This window comes from Neopsephotus bourkii, unplaced genomic scaffold (genome assembly GCF_033783945.1).
Source record: "Neopsephotus bourkii isolate Nb327-2 ecotype Australia unplaced genomic scaffold, CSIRO-AGI_Nbou_v1 NB_1663, whole genome shotgun sequence".
Classification (NCBI taxonomy): domain Eukaryota; kingdom Metazoa; phylum Chordata; class Aves; order Psittaciformes; family Psittacidae; genus Neopsephotus; species Neopsephotus bourkii.
The window spans coordinates 1,311,998-1,329,795 of NW_026902137.1; the positions used below are offsets into that span (position 1 = coordinate 1,311,998).

A 17,798-nucleotide genomic window follows, 5' to 3' on the forward strand; every position below is an offset into this window, starting at 1 on the left:
CCAAAAGCAGAGCAGCACCTGCACTACAGCGCAATTAACAGCCCTCTAATGAAATACCCATACAGGCAGCTTCGCAGTGATGGGCAGTAGCAGCTCACAAAGCTCATTGCTCATACTGCTGTGGAGACTGGAGGAGGCTCCTGTGGTCTTGAGCAGCCCTGTGAGTGCACCAGCATCCTGGGCTGAAAAGACAGATACATTTGAAGCCAGATGCCCCAGCCCATGTCTAATTTCTGCCTCCCTCATGCACCTGAGGCCAGGAAGCAGGTGATGGACCAGAGGGGTTTGGGCTGACCCCATGCAGCGCAGTGCCCAGAGCAGCAGCCTCAAGGTCATCACTGCACAAGAGCTTTGGTGCCTTGAGACAGGGGTTGAGCAAGGAGCCAACAGAGAGCTGCTTCGCTCCTGTCTCACAAGGGTGGGCAGAAACAGGACCTCAGGGAAGTCTGGGTTCCCTGGTGCTCAAGTGAGGTGCCTGACTTGCCAGGCTGCAGAGTTGAGCTGTCTCCATCCACTCCCTTCTCCATCTCTGGTTATCCCAGTGCATGTCGTTACCTTGTTCAAAGTGGAGCAGCTTCAGTGTAAAAGGGTAAGGGGGCTCACCCCAGGATAATGCTCAGGGCAAGCAGGATACTCCCCTGTGCAGTCTGAGACTATCACCTGAGGCCAGGATCTTGTGCCCATCACCCAAGATCTGCCAGTACCATGAGCCTGACAAAGACAACAGGGTTCATCCACACCAGGGCATGGGCTGAACTGCAGTGGCTGAGATGTTAGAGCTAGGGGATAACTTCAGACAGGGGACCTATAGGGATGCTGGGGAGGGACTCTTCATTAAAGACTGTAGTAACAGGACAAGGGGGTAACAGGTTAAAACTGAAACAGGGGAAGTTTAGATTGGATATAAGGAAGAAATTCTTTCCTGTTAGGGTGGTGAGGCACTGGAATGGGTTGCTCGGGGAAGTTGTGAATGCTCCATCCCTGGCAGTGTTCAAGGCCAGGTTGGACGAAGCCTTGGGTGAGATGGTTTAGTGTGAGGTGTCCCTCCATCCTGCTCCATCCTGCAGGCAGCACCTGCCCTCTCCTGTGGGGACAGAGGGGTCAGCAGAAGGAGACCTTGTACAGGCAGATGGGGGACTCAACACCCTGCTGCATTTTGGCTGCAAAAGCCAAGGAGTGGAACTGGGTATTACCAGCACCTCTTGCTGCTGCTTCCTGCCAGATGCTTACTTTCTTCTTCAATGGATTCCTGTTTCTCGTAGTCTTGAAAATGCACCTGCATTGTTTATCTGACCCTCACACATGGTCACAGCCTTTGCAGCCTCTGCCTTGGCTGTTATTATGCTTTCCAAAGCCTCTCCATTGCCTAAGCCCTCTAGTCCTTCCGCCAGCACCCATGGTTTACGCCTTGGTTATGCCTCCCTTCCTTTTAATTGATTTTTCACACTACTTTGCTTGTCCCTGTTGCCCTCTTTTATTTAATTTATTGCTCACTAGCCATCATAGCACCTGGGCAAGCCTTTAATTTATTTCTTCCCATGTCCCATCGCCCCCCTCTGTCCTTTCCCTTTATTGATTTCTCCAGTTTGTTTTCACCCTGTGCTTGCCAGCATCATCTCCTACTCTTCCCTTCCCCTCCACATTGCTCAGCTGAATTCCTCCCCCCAGCAGTGACCTTGCTGCCTTGTAATTCCTGTCGCAGCAGGGCCGAGATTGCTGTTTGTTGGGTCCCCATCACCCACTGCTTGTGCTCTGCTTCCACCCCAACCTCCAAGCATCTCAAAATTAACTCCGGGTAATCTCTGTCCAAGTTGTGATAAGGAAAATGTCTTTCTCCAATGAGCCTCCTCCCAGTGTAAGAGGTTCAATGGCCATAACCTGATGTAGTTTCTCCTTGCAGTTACCTGCAGGCAGACAGTCACCCCCAGGGGCAGGGATGGACTTGTGGGATCAGACTCCACCAGGTTTCATCCCTGACCATGGAGAGAAGTTTGTGCTCTCGGCAGCTCTTTATTCCTGCTGTTATCCTGGAGATGAGAAAGTGCAGCTATTCCTGCCCGGAGAGACTTGGCTGCTGACAGCCCAGCTCTCTGTGACAGAGCTTTTTCCTGCTCCACATTGACACGGTGAGGATACTGTGGAAGAAGAGAGGACATAAATGACTCTTCTGTCTCAGCTGCCACAGCTCAGCTCACAAGGGCTGGCTGTCCACAGGCTCAGAAAAAGAGGGAGCCCAAAGTGGAAGAGGGTCAGAGGTAGGAGTACACACAGCAAGGCAGGATGCAGAGCTATTACCTGCTTTCCTGTAGAGCACGCATAGGACATCAGCATGCTGTGGCTCCAGATTGTGATTATCTACATAGTTCCCTGTGCTGTCCATGCTAAAAAATACTCTGGTTAGGTCTGTGCTTGTATACGTGGTGTCCATTTCATGGGACGTTGTGTAACTGGGACAGTTATGTCCAAATGAAGTATCTGAGCATATAAAGGGCGAGTTTGAAACTGTCTCTAGCAAAGGACATGTTTGGATTTATCTCCTGTCTCTCAGGCCATCACATTGGTAAGCACTTGAGTGTATCAGCCCTGGGATATTAACATCATGTGGGAAATGGGGAAATACAAAGGGCATTGCATGGGCCGTGTCAAGAAGATCTCAGATAGGCAGCAGAGGATGGCTGAGCTCCAGGGCATGGCATGTGTGGCCTGCCCAGCATGGACCCTGGCAAAGAAAGTTCCTGCAAGGTCCCCACGAAGGTCTGTTCCTGAGAAACTCATTGAACCTTGCTGGTTTCATTGGTGGGTTGGTTATAAATACTTGTAACTCTGCAGTGAGGTATTGGCACGGTTATATTTTGCTAGGAAATAAAATGGAGCTCCATCATGGAAATTGTCTGTGCCCCACGTGGAGCTGGCTGCTGCATTCAGCAGGCGTGTGTAGGATGGGTCCTGAAAAGTGGGAATTCAGCTCCAGCCTAAGGCAGACCTTCCTCCCTCCAGGTTAAGTGCTGCAGCCCTTAGTTGGACCAGTTTACTTCATTGATTTTATTCTAACAACTCTCTTTTATTCTCTTTTTCTCTTTAATTCTTCCTATTTTCCATTCTCCCTTTTTCTTTTAAGCTTGATGTCATAGATAGGATCATCCTATAAACTCTGGAGGTCACTTTCCTGATGCTTTCAGGGAGCTCTGTAGGTGTCTGTGAAGTGCTGACCATTTTTCCAGATTAAGAATTTCTCCCTGCCCATCTTTAACAATTGATAAAATTGCATGCGGAAGCAGACCAGCTTCCTTCTACCTCTATTGCTTTACATCTGCAGGCACAGAAATAGCGTTTTTTCAGTGTAGGAAGGGCTCTCCCCACCCTACCCAAATAGTGCTTTACAGCAGCTCGGGTTGGGAGAGGTTTTTTCCTGACGTATAAAATGAAACTTTTAAAGATAATGAAGACCATTTTGGTGGCTGTTTAGTGGTATGACTGTATCCATTAAACGGGAATTGAGATTAAAACTTAGATGTGCCTAAATAGCTAAGGAAATAGAAACAGACACAGCTGCCTTTGTCACTGCAGCTTGGACAAGCTTAAAAACTGGAAAATAGGCCTGTGTTTTATTCTTAGATCTAGAGAAAAGGGGCTTTTGCTTCGTGTTTTGTGAAGTTTGTATTGAGGCAGTAACTGACAGACAGGGATGCGTAACTGCTTGGATAATTTACCTGTGATTCTGAATTGTGGTTCTTTTGTGAAATACCCCAGGCTCCTCCGCGTGGTGATTGATTCAATACATCTGCCTTCCCCTGTGAGTGACATCTCTTCTTGTCTCCATAGGCCCTCTGCAAATCAGGAGCTATAAATAAACAGCAATATCTGTATTTGCAGGGGGTGGAAAGCTGCGCTGGAGCTTTTCCTCTGTATGTTGTAAACAAGAACGGGTGATTAAGGGATGCTGCAAGTCAAAGCCGTGCAGAAACAGGGAACACACACAGAAGCTTCTTTGTGGCACATGAAACCTGCAGCATTGTGAAAGCATGGGATGCTATTTTGTAGTTTGGGGGAAAAGTGTATAAGGGCACAGGAAGTGTATAATAAGTAATGGCTAAGCCTTTTAGTGAGCTTTTTCTCATGCCCACAGGCAGAGTATAAATGACGCATTCGTGGGCCTGGGGGTTCAAGTCTTGATAGTCTGGAAAAGCAATGCATGAGGTGGGGTGAAAGTTTGATAAGCAATGTAAGGTTTGGGGGGTTCTCTGAATTTTGGCTTCAGGACTCTGCGGTGAGGGAGCTCCTGCAGGCATCCACATCCTGTGGGTATGGCTCATAGGCACCCTTGGTACAGGAAGGGGGATTTTGTGGCTTACTGCCAGCCAGTGCACCTTGGCAGTTCCCATTGGCTTTAAAAGGATTTCCCAGCCAATGGGTTATGAAAACAGCCTAACTTTGTGTAGATTCAATCTAGTTTAACATTTAACGCACAGTTGTTGCACTAGGATTTTCCAGATGAGGATCAGATGATGTTGAGGATCAAATGCGCTGCTTGGTTTTTCAGGAGTGCTGCTTGCTTTGCCCTGCAGTCACAGATGCATACCAGTTGCCTGTGGATGTGGGTAAGTTAGTGGCAAATGTTTTAATCAAAGGGGAAGGCTGGTCTTCTGTCACCCTTGGTATCTGGCATTTTTATTCAGTTTATTATTCAGGTATCTGGGGTTTTATTCAGTTTATTAGTACAAAAGCTGAAGGTCAGAGGCATGTCTGACTGTTCAGAATGTCCTGGAGTAATTCATGGCACAAGCCCAAACATTGGAGCCATCTGACTGGTTGTAGTGGACCTAGGAAGTAAAACCACACAGCACTGGTTTTATTTCTTTGGAGAAGTAATTGAAAGCAAGCTCAGCCCTGTTTGCCTCAAAGCAACTGCTGGTGACGATGCTGTGAGCAGGGTTAGGGCAAGCCTCACAGGATGAGTATGTTGGAGTTGTCCTGCTGCTGAGTCCCTGGTGAGCCATTAAGAATCTTTGTATGACTTTATGGGGCTGTTTTTCTAAGAGAAATGACCCTAGAAAGTGGTTCCCTGAGCTTCTCTTTACATCGGTGGCATTTCTTCCTCATAAGCATTTTTCCACAGAGCTGTCTCCTTGGTAAACTGTAATCTATAGATCAGAATCTCCATCACAGAGCCGCATGTGGCATGAAAATCTTTCACCATCTCTTATCTAATTCAGTTGCAAGAGAAAACAAAGCCACAGGAGCGGCTCTGCCAGGCGCTTGCTGTCCTGTTTGCCCTTTGTATGTCCTTTAGTCCTGCCTTTTAAACTCCTAAAGATGGCATCCTGAGAGAGATGTCACACCTATTGCAGGCAGGGACCTGGCCGGTGTCAGCTCTACCTGCAGCCTGGTAAAGCATCTCCTTGAGCTTTGGAGCACAGCAGACCAGGCACAGCGCCTCAAATGCAGGACACAGTGACCAGCATCATGGTGTCTGCACTGGAAGCCTTTCCTGAAGGCAAGACAGAGTAGAGACGTAGCTCCTGCCTCTGGTGCTTCCCATGACCTCCCCCCATGTGAGCTGTAGGGAAGCAGGGAGCACCCTGATGGTTCATACCAAAGTCCCTCCACCACAAAAGCCTCTCCTGGGACTGATATTCTGCAGCATCCCCAAGGATAGCAGTGGGACTGAAGAAGTGCAGCAGGTACATCATCATCACCAGACATTGCCTTGTGCTACAAAAACAGGGTGCTTCCTACTGCACCACAGGCTGGCTTCTCATGTGGTCAGTGCCCAGACCTTCTCACATATGCCTGCCTTTCTCTATTCCTCAATCCCTGTGGTCTACCTAACCCAATTTCACTTACAGAAGTACTTCCATGATGCCTACAATAGCGTATCAGTCCCTAGGGCATGTTTTGTGCTTCTTTGCCTTCATCTTTTGTAACAGCTGTGTTCACTACCACAGTGCCAGAGCTGCTTCATTGGTGCAGTGGAGCTCATTCTCAGGCAGGAGCATTGCTAAACTGGAAGGACATCCACCTGCATTCAGCTGGTTTGTATTTTCTTCTTCAGCTTTGGTATTAACATCAAACTTGCAAAATTGCAAGGTATTAGGGTTTTATAGAGATGCTCCTCTTTGTGTGATGAGACAGCTGATGGCAGTCAGTACTCCAGGTGGTGTGCTGTCAATCCATCTAAAGCTGCACTGTATTAGCACTCTGATACCAGAAATATCCCTCCTGATATCAGAAATACCCCTCCAACAGAGAGCTGTGGAAAGCAGAGTGCATTACCTTTATGCCTGGGCATGTGTGTGCACACTGCTTTCCTGGCTTCATGTTTGAATTTGTGAAGAATCTGTCACATCAATAATGCCTCCTATGAATTTGGATATTAGTTTGAAGAGAATAACATCCCATTTCTAAAAATGCCAGGTTGCAAGGCAGTTGCTGAAGCACTTGGAGGGGACATGGCTGAGGTGGCCATTCAAAGCTGTCCCCTTTGCGTTGCATCTGCAGAACCAGGGGACACTCGGTAACTAGCAGCCTTATCCTCTTCAATATTCCTCTTCCATACCCATGTTCTCCCTTTCCTGGTGCAAGACAAGACCATGGGCAGATGTGGTCATAGGGATTATAGGGTCCTGCACTTCTCTAGAGCCTGGGGGCCCTGCTTAGCTCGAGGATCTCATATCCAGATTCTCTTCCAGGGGAGGCAGTGGAAGGGAGGCATTGAAGTGAGATTTGGGCTGCTAACTAGATTACTGGGGTTTTTTTTAATACCAAGAATCTATTTTCTGTTGGGCTTCTTCCGTTTGTCAGTTCTAAAAATAACGCAGAACAGTAGGCAGGAAGCAAAAAGTGTCATATATAAAATGAAACTGTTGTGGTTATTGTGGGCAAGAACATTTTTAGACAATTCTTTCATTCTTTTCTCACTGAGATTCTCCATAGTGAACAAGCTGGATTTTCCCACCTTGCTCCAATAAGCAAGCACAGCTTATTTCAAGGTAAATCCTCTTCATCCCTCCATGATTCATCATTCCCTCCCCCTGTACCAGATCTATCACTTGTCTGAGTGTTTGAAGCCAGAAGCAAGGCTGAGGTGGAGGGCTGGGCAGGGAGAGATGAGTGGCTTTCAAAGCTCTGGCTGCAATGATGAAGCAGCATCCACTGTTGTATGAGCAGTCAGGATAGAACGTGTGAGTGGATAAATATGCAATATGTTGCATGAAGTAACTTGGTGATTCTCAGTTAATACCCTAACGGCCTTTTTTTGAATTATTGACTTCAAAATGACGAAGCTGAGTTGCAAATCCTATGGAATATAAAACTGAAGAAACTCTTTATTGACATTTTGGAATTACAAATTACGTTTGTTGTGAAAAATAACCCAGAAACTGTCTGTTTAATTGGTTGTAGGTTGCAATTTGTGTGCACTTAGGTAAGGAAAATACAGCTCTCTAGGGGATTGTTAAAGATCACTTTCCTTTGAGTCAGCAAAATTCAGAGTTGGCAAAGAAACAGATCTATATTCTATAAAACTTCAAACTAACAAGTAGCTCTGTCCAAGGGATTGCTCTCGGTGGAGTGAGAGGTGCACTGGCTCTGGTAAGCTTGTGGTGGGATGGACAGAGAGAGAAGGGAGAGCTTTTGGGCTTTCAGAGTATCTCCTAGCTGAGGTGGCCTGACCTTACTTTGCATTACCTTCTGAAATGTGGGCTGAGCTCCCTGGTCAGAACTTTCTGCGTGCAAACAGTAAGTTGGGATCCATCTCTCTTAAAAAATACATGTCAAAAGCTGACCTGCTTATCCCAGATGTGTCTCTGGCATATAAGTGAAAGCAGTGATTCTTCCTGTCTTGTGTGGATTTCCCAGGAAACTGCCTTTGCCTAATGCAGGTCATAGAATCATAGAATAGTTTGGGTTGGAAGGGACCTTCAAAGGTCATCCAGTCCAACCCCGTGGGGACAGTCAAAGCCAGTGCATGGAAGCTCTGATGCCCACGGAAGGCACTGGAGGAAGATGAGGTCTCTGGAGCCTAACTGCCTTTGTCCAGGTGCCCCAGTGCCATGGAACAAACAGGCATGTGGTCTCTGCCCTCCAAAATAGCTTCCCCAAGGAAGGTAACGTGAGGCTGGTGTCTTTCTGAGAAAGCCCTTGGTAAAACCCCACTGAAATCCTGCTAGTACAGAAAGCTTTGTTAACACCATTAATTAGAATGAAGCTTACACTCCAGGTGGCAAAAGCCCCTGGAGATTAAAGATCAACATTTAGCCTAAGAAAGGGCTTTGCTCTGACTAATTTGATGACTCTCAGTATTTGGCATGGGATTTCTTTGCGGAGAAGGAAATCGGGGCTGCCCAGTGTCAGCATTTTCCATTGGTGAGGAGGAGGAGGATGAGGGAGATGCTGACGGGATGGATGTAAGAGCATGGCAAGGGATTAATGTAGGAGCACAGCAGTGAAATGAGGGAAAAGGTGTACGTGAATAGAAACTGGTGTCTCGTGACTGCTTTCCCCTCTAGAGCACGTTGCCTCCGTGTCTCCATACTAAGGGTGTCTTCATGTGCCATGTGGATATGGCAGTGTCCTGCCTGCATCTCCTGCCTGAGCTGCATCTCAGTGCAGTGCAGACGTTCTCTCCTATGGTTCGCTAAATGCAACAGGAGGTTGGGTGTCAACCATCACCTCTCCTGGTGAAAATTAAAGTGATGCTGGGGTGGAAGCCCCTCATCTTCAGCTGGTGTCAGTTGCTATAGGCTTTGCAGCATGAGAAAGACAGATCCACCCTGCCTAAACCCCTGTAGCTCCCCTGGGGTCTCTGGTGTGGTGTCCCCTGGCCTCTGAGGCTGCTGCAGATCTAAGAGCTTGTAACTGTAAAATGAATGGTGGTGCTGGAGCACAATAGGAAATGTCGAAGCTGTAGCCCTCTATATGGTACTGTGCCATGGCCAACACTGGGAGATGCCACTGGGCACTCTTCAAAGAGGTGGAATGTGTGATGGAAGGAGAGGTTGCTCATACAGTGTACACCAGCATTCCGTTTGCTCACTGATTTACAGGCCTCTTTGGGCTCCATTTCCATGATCCTTTGGGCCATCTCTGCATCTGTCCGAGTGCTGGGGCAGAGCATCACCTGTGTACCACTGCACCCAATGGGGGCCACAGAAACATGTAATCTTTGATCCTACACCCCAAAAGTCAGAGGGCTTTGCCATTGGCCTCAGTGTGTGCTGTACTGAGTCACAGATGGAGAGTGTTAAATCTCCACCATCCCACTGCAGCTGCCTTTGAAACAACACAATTAATAGCAATACCTCCTGCCTCAGGCTGAGATTTAGTCAACAAGTACGTGTAAGTTCCTCCTGTGATTTTTTAATTTAATTTTATTTGTTTTAACCAGTTCTCATCAATGCTATGAAGTATTATTTATTTATCATGGGAGCAGCACAGCAAGCAGTCTATCACACTGCAGTTTGCTGAGCAACGCTGTAGATAATCAGCATTTTTCAGTCTCTTTGAAGGGAAGTCCTGCAGAGTGTGATACATCAATAATGCAGTGATCTTAGGATTTGATGGGAATCCACCTTTCCTGGATTTCATGGCTCTCCGCAGTGGTAACATTGGGGTTTTGTTCTACAGAACAGAAATAAAAAGAGTGAGTTGTAATTCAAGTTTTTTAGGTTAAATATTCCTTTCTTTTTTGGTGCAGATTGTCATAGAAAGTATTTTATTTGGAAGCTGTCATGGGTTTAATAAGGAGAATGAAGGCTGTAACATTGCCTGAGAAACAGGGAATTGTAACTTGGGGTTTTAATATAAGAAAAAGGACATAGTGGGAATATTTTTCTAGGAGCTTTGCTGTTTCATTTCATGTATTTCATGGAAAACCTTTCCACATCCTGACCGGCTGCTCTGGCCCTGTCAAGCAGGGGGTAATTTTCTAATAGACTTGATAAGGCTGCTTTGCAAGGCCACGCTCTGTGCATCAGCCCTTTGTCCTGACCCGGGGTGATGTGTCTTGCTCCCCAGCAACTGCTGCTTTCCTTCCAGCCAACACTTGTGCCTCGCATTTGGAAGGATCTCTTTTTACAGCACACGCTTATTCTTCAAAGGCAGTGTTACTGTTGAGCCCCACCAGAACAGCAGGGCTGCTGGAGATAGAGACAAATTGGCACACAGGTGTCCTGGGTTCAGCAGTAGCAGTCATTTTTCTCCTTGGTAGCTGGTGCAGTTCTGTGTTTTGACTTTCAGCTGGGAACAGCACTGATAACAATGATGTTTTGGTTTGGCCAAGGACTTTGTGGGCCTCATGCTCTGCCAGGGAAGAGGGAAGCCAGGAGGAAGCAGGGACAGGACACCTGACCCAAACTGACCAAAGAGGTATTCCATACCACAGCACGTCATGCCCTGGATGCAACTGGGGAATTGCCCGGAAGGGCTAAGGGGACTGCAGAGTTGGAGGAGGTATCGGTCGGTGCTTGGTCGGGCTGGGGGGGCAAGTTATCGGTTGCCTGGTGATGGGGTGTTGTATTCTCTTCCCTTGTTATTTCCTTTATCATTACTATTACTGGTGGTAGCAGTAGTGATTTGTGTTATACCTTAGTTACTAAACTGTTCTTATCTCAACCCGGGGGAGTTGCATTCTTTTCGATTCTCCTCTCTGTCTCTCCGGGAGTAGGGGGAGTGCAAGGAGGGGGGGGAGTGAGTGAGCAAGCTGCCTGACTGGGCTTGAGCCACGACACAGGGAATAAACTTTGGGTCCTTGAGCGCCATGGCTGTAGCCAGCCTTTCCTCAGGTGAAACACAAACAGGGGCACAGCACTGCCACATGTCACAGCCCACTGAAGCACCTTCCTTAAGGTGCTGAAAACATTTGCCTTGTTCCCCTAACAAGATGTTTCGCCCTGTGCTCTCCATCCTCAGTGCTGGTCCATGCCCTCACAGCTTATCTCCTCAACCAGTTCCTGTTTATCCATCTCCTAATGAGCAGTAATTGCTTTGTCTCTCGGGTGGCTGGGTTGGAGTCCTCTCTGGGGCTTTCATTCCTATATGGCGTGGGCAGGAGCCTGGTATTGGGCAGCCCGTGGTGGCTAAATCCTGCATCTCTGGCAGCTCACACCCCCTGGGACAGGCATGAGCAGGAGTGGGCAGGAGCACTCCCGGCCATGGGGAAAGGGGATGGATCCAGTTACTGCATTTCACAGGGGTGGGAACAGCTGGGTTCAGCAGAGACCTCTCCAAACCCTGCCATCTCCTGACTCCAAAAAGAGCCTTTCCCAGAAGGTTTCATGGTTTGTGCCGACAGAAATATTTTTTAAGCCTCCCACTTGGAGCTGTGCTTTTCCTGAAGGGAATTTCTTGACATTAGTTGTGTCCTCTCTGCTCAGGGCTGTATCTGGGGGAGTCCCTGCAGCACCCTTCATTAGAGACCAGCCCTGTGGCAACAAGGAGCAACCTCAGGCTCCCTCAGGAGGGTGCTCTGCAGTGTCCCCAGGCATGTTCCCCCTTGTCACCACTGTGGAAAAAACCTGCTGGTCTTTGCCGCGGCTCTGGCTGTTGAGGAGCAGCCTCAGACGTGCAGCTTCCTATTGATCCATCTCCTGAGGATGCTCTTTGCAGTCAGTGGGACAGCCGGGGTGTAACACAAATATTTGCTCTGTCAAGAAGCACTTGGCAGCCTGTTGGTAAATATTATCAGAGCAGTGAATAGCAGTGACTGTATTAGCACAGGCCCAGAGATACAGGCGCATCCTCTGCCAGGATGAATGAGTCCTGGGCTGAGCAGAGGATCAGGCTGCCCGGTCCCCCCACAGAGCCATGCCTCAGTGGGTGATGTGTGTCCTTGGAGGTCAGACAAAATAGATCTGCCTTGCTGCTTTAACCCTGGAGAAATAACCACACCAGGTCTGCATTGCCCCTGGAAATGGGCTGTAGAGGAGTTAACCCCACATTTCACCATGCAGAGCCATGTAGCGGTCCATTGTTCTCCCAGAACATCACTGGGGCAGAGGGTGGCAGCAGTGTGCAGCAGCTTAGCACAGATGGGATGCTGGATGGTGAGGGCAGAGGACTGGTGGTGACCATGCATGGACCTCAGTGGGAAGCCTGTGCCTGCTTGCATCACCACCTGGGAGGACCAGGGAGCTTGTTCAGTGGCAGGGAAAGGAGAAGCAGTAGGGAAGGGCTCGCACACGTCTCACTGTAGTGGTCACATCAAAGGAGGGAACTCAGATTTAAGTGAGAGGGTTTGCACTGTCTCTGTAGCACAGAGATCAATAATGTGATGTGCAGCAGCTGCTATCAGTAAAGTGTGTCGACAAGCCTCATTACCATTGGCTTATGAACGGAGTTGAGCGTAATTGTTCGCTGTACTTAAAAACCAGAACTAGGAGAAATTGCCAGAATATATTTTCCGGGTGTGAAATGCTGGAAATAATAGAGCTGAGGGCAGACATTCATGTTTAGAGCAGTGTAAAATAGCAGGGCTGTGATTTAAGGAAGCAAATAAAACATTTCACCTGGTGCTGCAGTTTTACACATGCAGTCAAGTACTTACAGCTTCTCCTGCAAAGCTTTCAGTTAGGGCCATGCGGCAGAGAAGATGGACTGTGGCTGGGCTGGGGATCCCAAATCTGGGCCCACAAGCTGGAATCCAGCAGCAGGCTGGTATCTCCCACACGTGCAGTGTTAACCTGCTGCCTCTGAACAATGGGAAAGTATCTCTGGGAATGGGTCACCCTATGAGGAAGGCTGGAGGGATCTCTTGGGTGATAGCATCAGCACATCACCATCGCTCCACCATTGCTTCTGCCTCCTGGTGTTCACTCACAATCTAACCTGTGTGTGGCCAGGATTGATCCTGGGAACCTCTGTGTGATTAAAGTAGCTCTTTCAAAAGAAATGCAATTAAAAAGTGAACAGTCAAAACCTCCCCTGTTCTCTTGTCACTTGTGCCAGTGGTTAATCATCTCCCTGTTAAAATTTGTGCCCTTTGTCTCATTTGAATTGATCAGGCTTCAGCTTGCAGCCATTTATTCCTGTTCTGCCTTTACCCTTTTGATTGAAGAGCCCTTTCGTAACCAGTATTGTCTGCAGGTGAAAGTTCTTACACATCACCTCCCCATCTCCTTTTTGATAAGCTAAACAGAACAAAGTCTTTCATTTTTTCTTTGTCAAGCATTTTCTTCAACCCTTGAGTCCTCTTTGTGGCTGTATTCTGCACCTGCATTTTTTCCTAGATCTTTATAATTTGGATGTTGAATTAGGTGTTTAAGTTTTCAAATCTGAAGTGCAAAAGTCCTGCCGAACCTCAAGCCCTGAGCGTGGAGACTTGCCCATCAGACCACAGCCTGGCCTCTGAGACCCTCCCTTGCTTGATGCTTCTCAAGCAGGAAGCCCCAAATGCCTGGGATTTAGAATTCCAAGGGCTGGCAGGAGGATGCAGCACACGTCTGAGCAGGGGCCGTGTGTTCAAACCAGCCGTGCTAGAAGCTCAACTCCAGGCTGCAGCCTCCTGCTGTGGCCTTTGTGCTGACAGGCGCTCTTCTACCCTGCAGGCTGAAAGCACCAAACCATCCTTTTGCTGGCCACCATCTCGTGTGCAGGAACGAAGGATAGGGAAAGATGCCTGGTGTTGGCTTTGCTGGGTGGTCATTCAAAGCCTGGCTATTCTCCAGTCCACCAGCGAGCAATGAGAGTCTCACTTATCCATCTGTAGAGCCACAGCAAGTACCATTGAGGTCTATGTTGCTGTGTCTTGCTGAGATCAATATCTGGTCCCACCAGCCCGCGCCGACCCATCAGTGTGGTTATTTATCACACGATCACACCCATTGACCCATTTGGATGAGGAGTGCAAGACATTCCCCAGAGCAATTCTTTGCAGTGAGCCTGAGTCTGGATTAACAGCTCAGGACTGACCCTGCTCCAACTGTGAGATCCCAGAATGTGCTCCTCCTCGTGGAGGTGCAGGATGAATTTCAGTTTAAAAACATCGACCCATTTATTATTGCCTTTGTGAATAAGCCCCTGGAGAAGACGGTAGGTGAGCCAGAAGAGCTGATGGGGATATAGAGGGGAGTGAAGGACAGAAGGTCCGTGCTCTGTGCTGAACCTGCACTGCCAGGCTGTGAGGGGGAGGCAGAGGAATACCTTCTCATGCAGTGTGGTGGCACTGGCATCGCTCCTCTGCTCCTCCATGGGGGTGATCAGCGTCCACTGGTTCGTCTCGGGCTCGTACAGCTCGGCCGTGTTGAGGCGCGTGCAGCCGTCGAACCCCCCCATGGCGTAGATGAAGCCGTCGAGGACGGCGACGCTGACGTAGCAGCGGCGCGAGTGCATGGGCGCGACCTGGTGCCGCGTCTTCCGCAGGGGGTCGAACCCCTTGACGCTGTTCAAGAATTGCACGCCGTCGAAGCCGCCTACGACGTAGACGAAGCCTTTCAAATAGGCCGTGCCGTGGAAGGCGATGGGGCTCTCGCGCTCGCTCGTCACGTTCATCCACTTGTCCGCCCGCACGTCACACGTCTCCATGGCGTTGGTGGGGCTGTCCCCGCTCCAGCCCCCGACAGCAAACAGGATGGTGTAGGGCAGGCGAGGCCGGCTGAGCGGGCTGGCGGAGGCCGGGAAAGAGGGCCCTTACACGCTGATGTCGTCCATCTCCTTCAGAGTGTCCATGATGAGGCCTCGGCAGTCCTGGCTTTCCGCCACGTACTCCTGCGTTTTGACCTCGTTCATGAAGAATTACGCTTGCATCAATGGCAGTCGAACCAGGAAAGCACAGAAAGGGGGGGTTAGGGGCAGAATCCCCATGGTGTCCATGCGGGAGAGCCACCGTGCTCGATGGTTTTGCTGTAAGAGAGCCAGAGAACTCAATGTGTCGCTTATAGCTAGTCCAGAAAGGGGGGTGCAGGGGTAAATCGCTTGATTTCATGGCGGGGAGCCTGCTGCTGCTTTGGCACGAGGCTCTCCTCTTTGCAGACTCAAACTGCCCTAATGCCTGCTGCTGTTTGCGTGGCTCATGCACAAACAGAGGCTCTGCATGTGCAGAGATAACGTCCCCTGTGAACTTTGGTCCCTCCTGGCTGCTACAAGCAGCTGAACACGAGGAAACGGGCCCAGTACAGGGTCTTCAAGAGCCCGAGGCTGTGAAAGGGAGCTTCCCCCAGCCTGCCAAGAGGAGCGGCGCGGCTGCGGCCCTGCAGAGCCTGCGTCAGCACCGACCTTGCTCAGCAGCTCGGCGATGTGGTGCCGCCGATTCAGGGGGTCGTGGTCAATCCACTTCATGATAGCCTTGAACACGGCATCCTCTTCCCTTGCGTTCAGCTCGTCCTTCTCAATGGTGTTCTTCAGGTCACTGACGGAGAGCTCCAGAACTCCTCGGAGACCTTGGCGACGTCCTCGAAGTGATGGAGGATGAACAGGAAGGCTGCTTCCCGCAGCTTGGGGCAGTAGTAGTACTCTGTCAGCCTGTAGATGCCGATGCAGTTCTCAAAGCAGAGCTGGGACTCTAGGAACTCGCAGCACAGCTGGACGATGCCCATGACGTTGAACTGGTCTGCGGCAATGAGCAGGTTTTCCACATTCTCAGTGGTGATGTCAACAGTCTGGGTGTAGGCGTACTCAATAATGAGCCTCATCATTTCAGGTGAAATCCCAGGGATTTTGTACACTCTGTTCTCGGCCCTGTTCCAGCTTCTGGTGAACAAAACCCTGGAAAACCAAAGCAGTGCTGGAGGCAAACCCAGCTTTGCTGGGTTAAACCCTGCCCGTTATCCCCTGGGCACCCGTTTGGGTACCAGCAGTAGCCATGCTGGGAGGCCGTGGGGTTTTATCCATATTTCATCAGTGATGGAAGCACCAAGGTGGCTGACCCAGGCTAGGCAATGCCACCCATCCCCTCTGACCCACCTGAAATAGGGGCTGCAGCTGCAGAGGATGATCTTGTGAGCATTAAATTCGACGCCATCCACGCTGATGATCACATCACAGAGTTTCCCCTCGAGACGAAGCTCATTGAAGATGGTGCAATCCATGGCACTCCTCTTGCTCTCCTGTGTGAGGTGGACGACAACCTGTTTCCCGAGGTGAAGCCTGAGGCCAGGAGAGGTGCCTCTCTCGGGGTGTTTGGCTTTGTCCCTCCAACATCAGCTCTGCCCGCTGGTTATAGAACATGCTCCATTATGACATCACAAGCTCAGGGGACCTGGGCAGCAGCGCCTGGGAACAGGGTCCTGGCCCCCCCAGCCCCTGATCCATGGCTGCCCCATAGCCCAGGCTGTGCTGGACCAGGCCCCATTGATGGCTGAGGAGGAAGGGCGTCAAGGTTCCCCTGCAGCCCCTTCATGCCATTCTGCGCAGGGATAAAGCTCCCCAGGTGCAGGCACCGATGGCTGCTGCAGTGCCCCTGAACCAGCTCATGCAGGAGGAAGCTGAGGCCCAGGTTAGCTCATGTCAGTGATGGAGCCACAAGTGCTGGGTCTGCTGCTACCTTTGGAGGTGTGGAAAGAGCCGCCTGGGGCTGAGGAGGGGATGTGGGGCACAGGGATCCCCATCCTGCTGTAGCTCATTGCCGGCTGCTTGTCATCGTGTCTGGGTGTACCAGGAAACAGCTCTCGGAGGGGAATGGATGCCCCATCCCTGGCAGCGTTCAAGGCCAGGTTGGGCACGTAGGAAGTCAAGGAAGAGGGTCAGGAGACCTGCGTGGCTAAATAGGGAATTGCTGGGTATGCTCAAGTGGAAGAGAAGAGTTTACAGGTCATGGAAGGAAGGGCTGGCCACTTGGGAAGAATATAAGGCTGCTGCTAGAGGATGTAGGAAAGCTGCTAGGATGACCAAGGCCTCCTTGGAATTAAAGCTGGCGAGAGGGGTCAAGGACAGCAGAAAGAGCTTTTTCAAAAACATGGCAGATAAAACTAACACCAGAGGCAATGTAGGCCCGCTGATGAACGGGACGGGTGCCCTGGTGACAGAAGATACAGAGATGGCAGAGTTACTGAATGCCTTCTTTGTCTCTGTCTACTCTGCCGGAGGCAGTCCTGAAGAGCCCTGTACCTCTGAGACCTCAGATGAAGACAGGTCAACGGAGCGGTTTGCCTTAGTCGATGAGGAATGGGTTAAAGACCAGTTGAGCAATCTGGACATCCATAAATCCATGGGTCCAGATGGGATGCACCCGCAGGTGCTGAGGGAACTGTCAGAGGTCATTGCTAGACCACTCTCCATCATCTTTACCAAGTCTTGGGAAACGGGAGAGGTGCCTGAGGACTGGAGGAAAGCAAATGTCACTCCTGTCTTCAGAAAGGGCAAGAAGGAGGAGCCGGGTAACTATAGACCAGTCAGCCTCACCTCCATTCCTGGGAAAGTGATGGAACACCTTATCCTTGGTGCCATCTTAAGGCATATCAAGGATAAGAGGGTTATGAGGGGCAGTCAGCATGGCTTCACCAAGGGGAAGTCATGCTTGACCAATCTCGTAGCCTTTTATGAGGAAATAACACGGTGGATGGATGATGGCAGAGCGGTGGATGTGGTCTACCTTGACTTCAGCAAAGCGTTTGACACGGTCTCCCACAGCACCCTTGCAGCTAAATTGAGGAAGTGTGGTCTGGATGATCGGGTAGTGAGGTGGACTGTGAACTGGCTGAAGGAGACAAGCCAGAGAGTTGTAGTCTATGGGGCGGAGTCTAGTTGGAGGCCTGTATCTAGTGGAGTGACTCAAGGGTCGGTAGTGGGATCAGTATTATTTAATATATTCATCAATGATTTAGATGAGGGAATTGAGTGTACTATCAGCAAGTTTGCTGATGACACTA

The 17,798-nt window shown here is 49.8% G+C and overlaps 1 protein-coding gene and 1 pseudogene across 5 annotated transcripts in view; one reads left to right on the forward strand and one right to left on the reverse strand.

Moving 5' to 3' along the window:
- The window catches only part of LOC133224084 (kelch-like protein 10), a 40,930-nt pseudogene extending 24,898 nt beyond the window's left edge, over positions 1-16,032 (reverse strand).
- RALY (RALY heterogeneous nuclear ribonucleoprotein) overlaps positions 1-17,798 on the forward strand; it is a 152,402-nt gene that overhangs the window by 80,059 nt on the left and 54,545 nt on the right. The gene's annotated exons all lie outside the window — the stretch shown is intronic.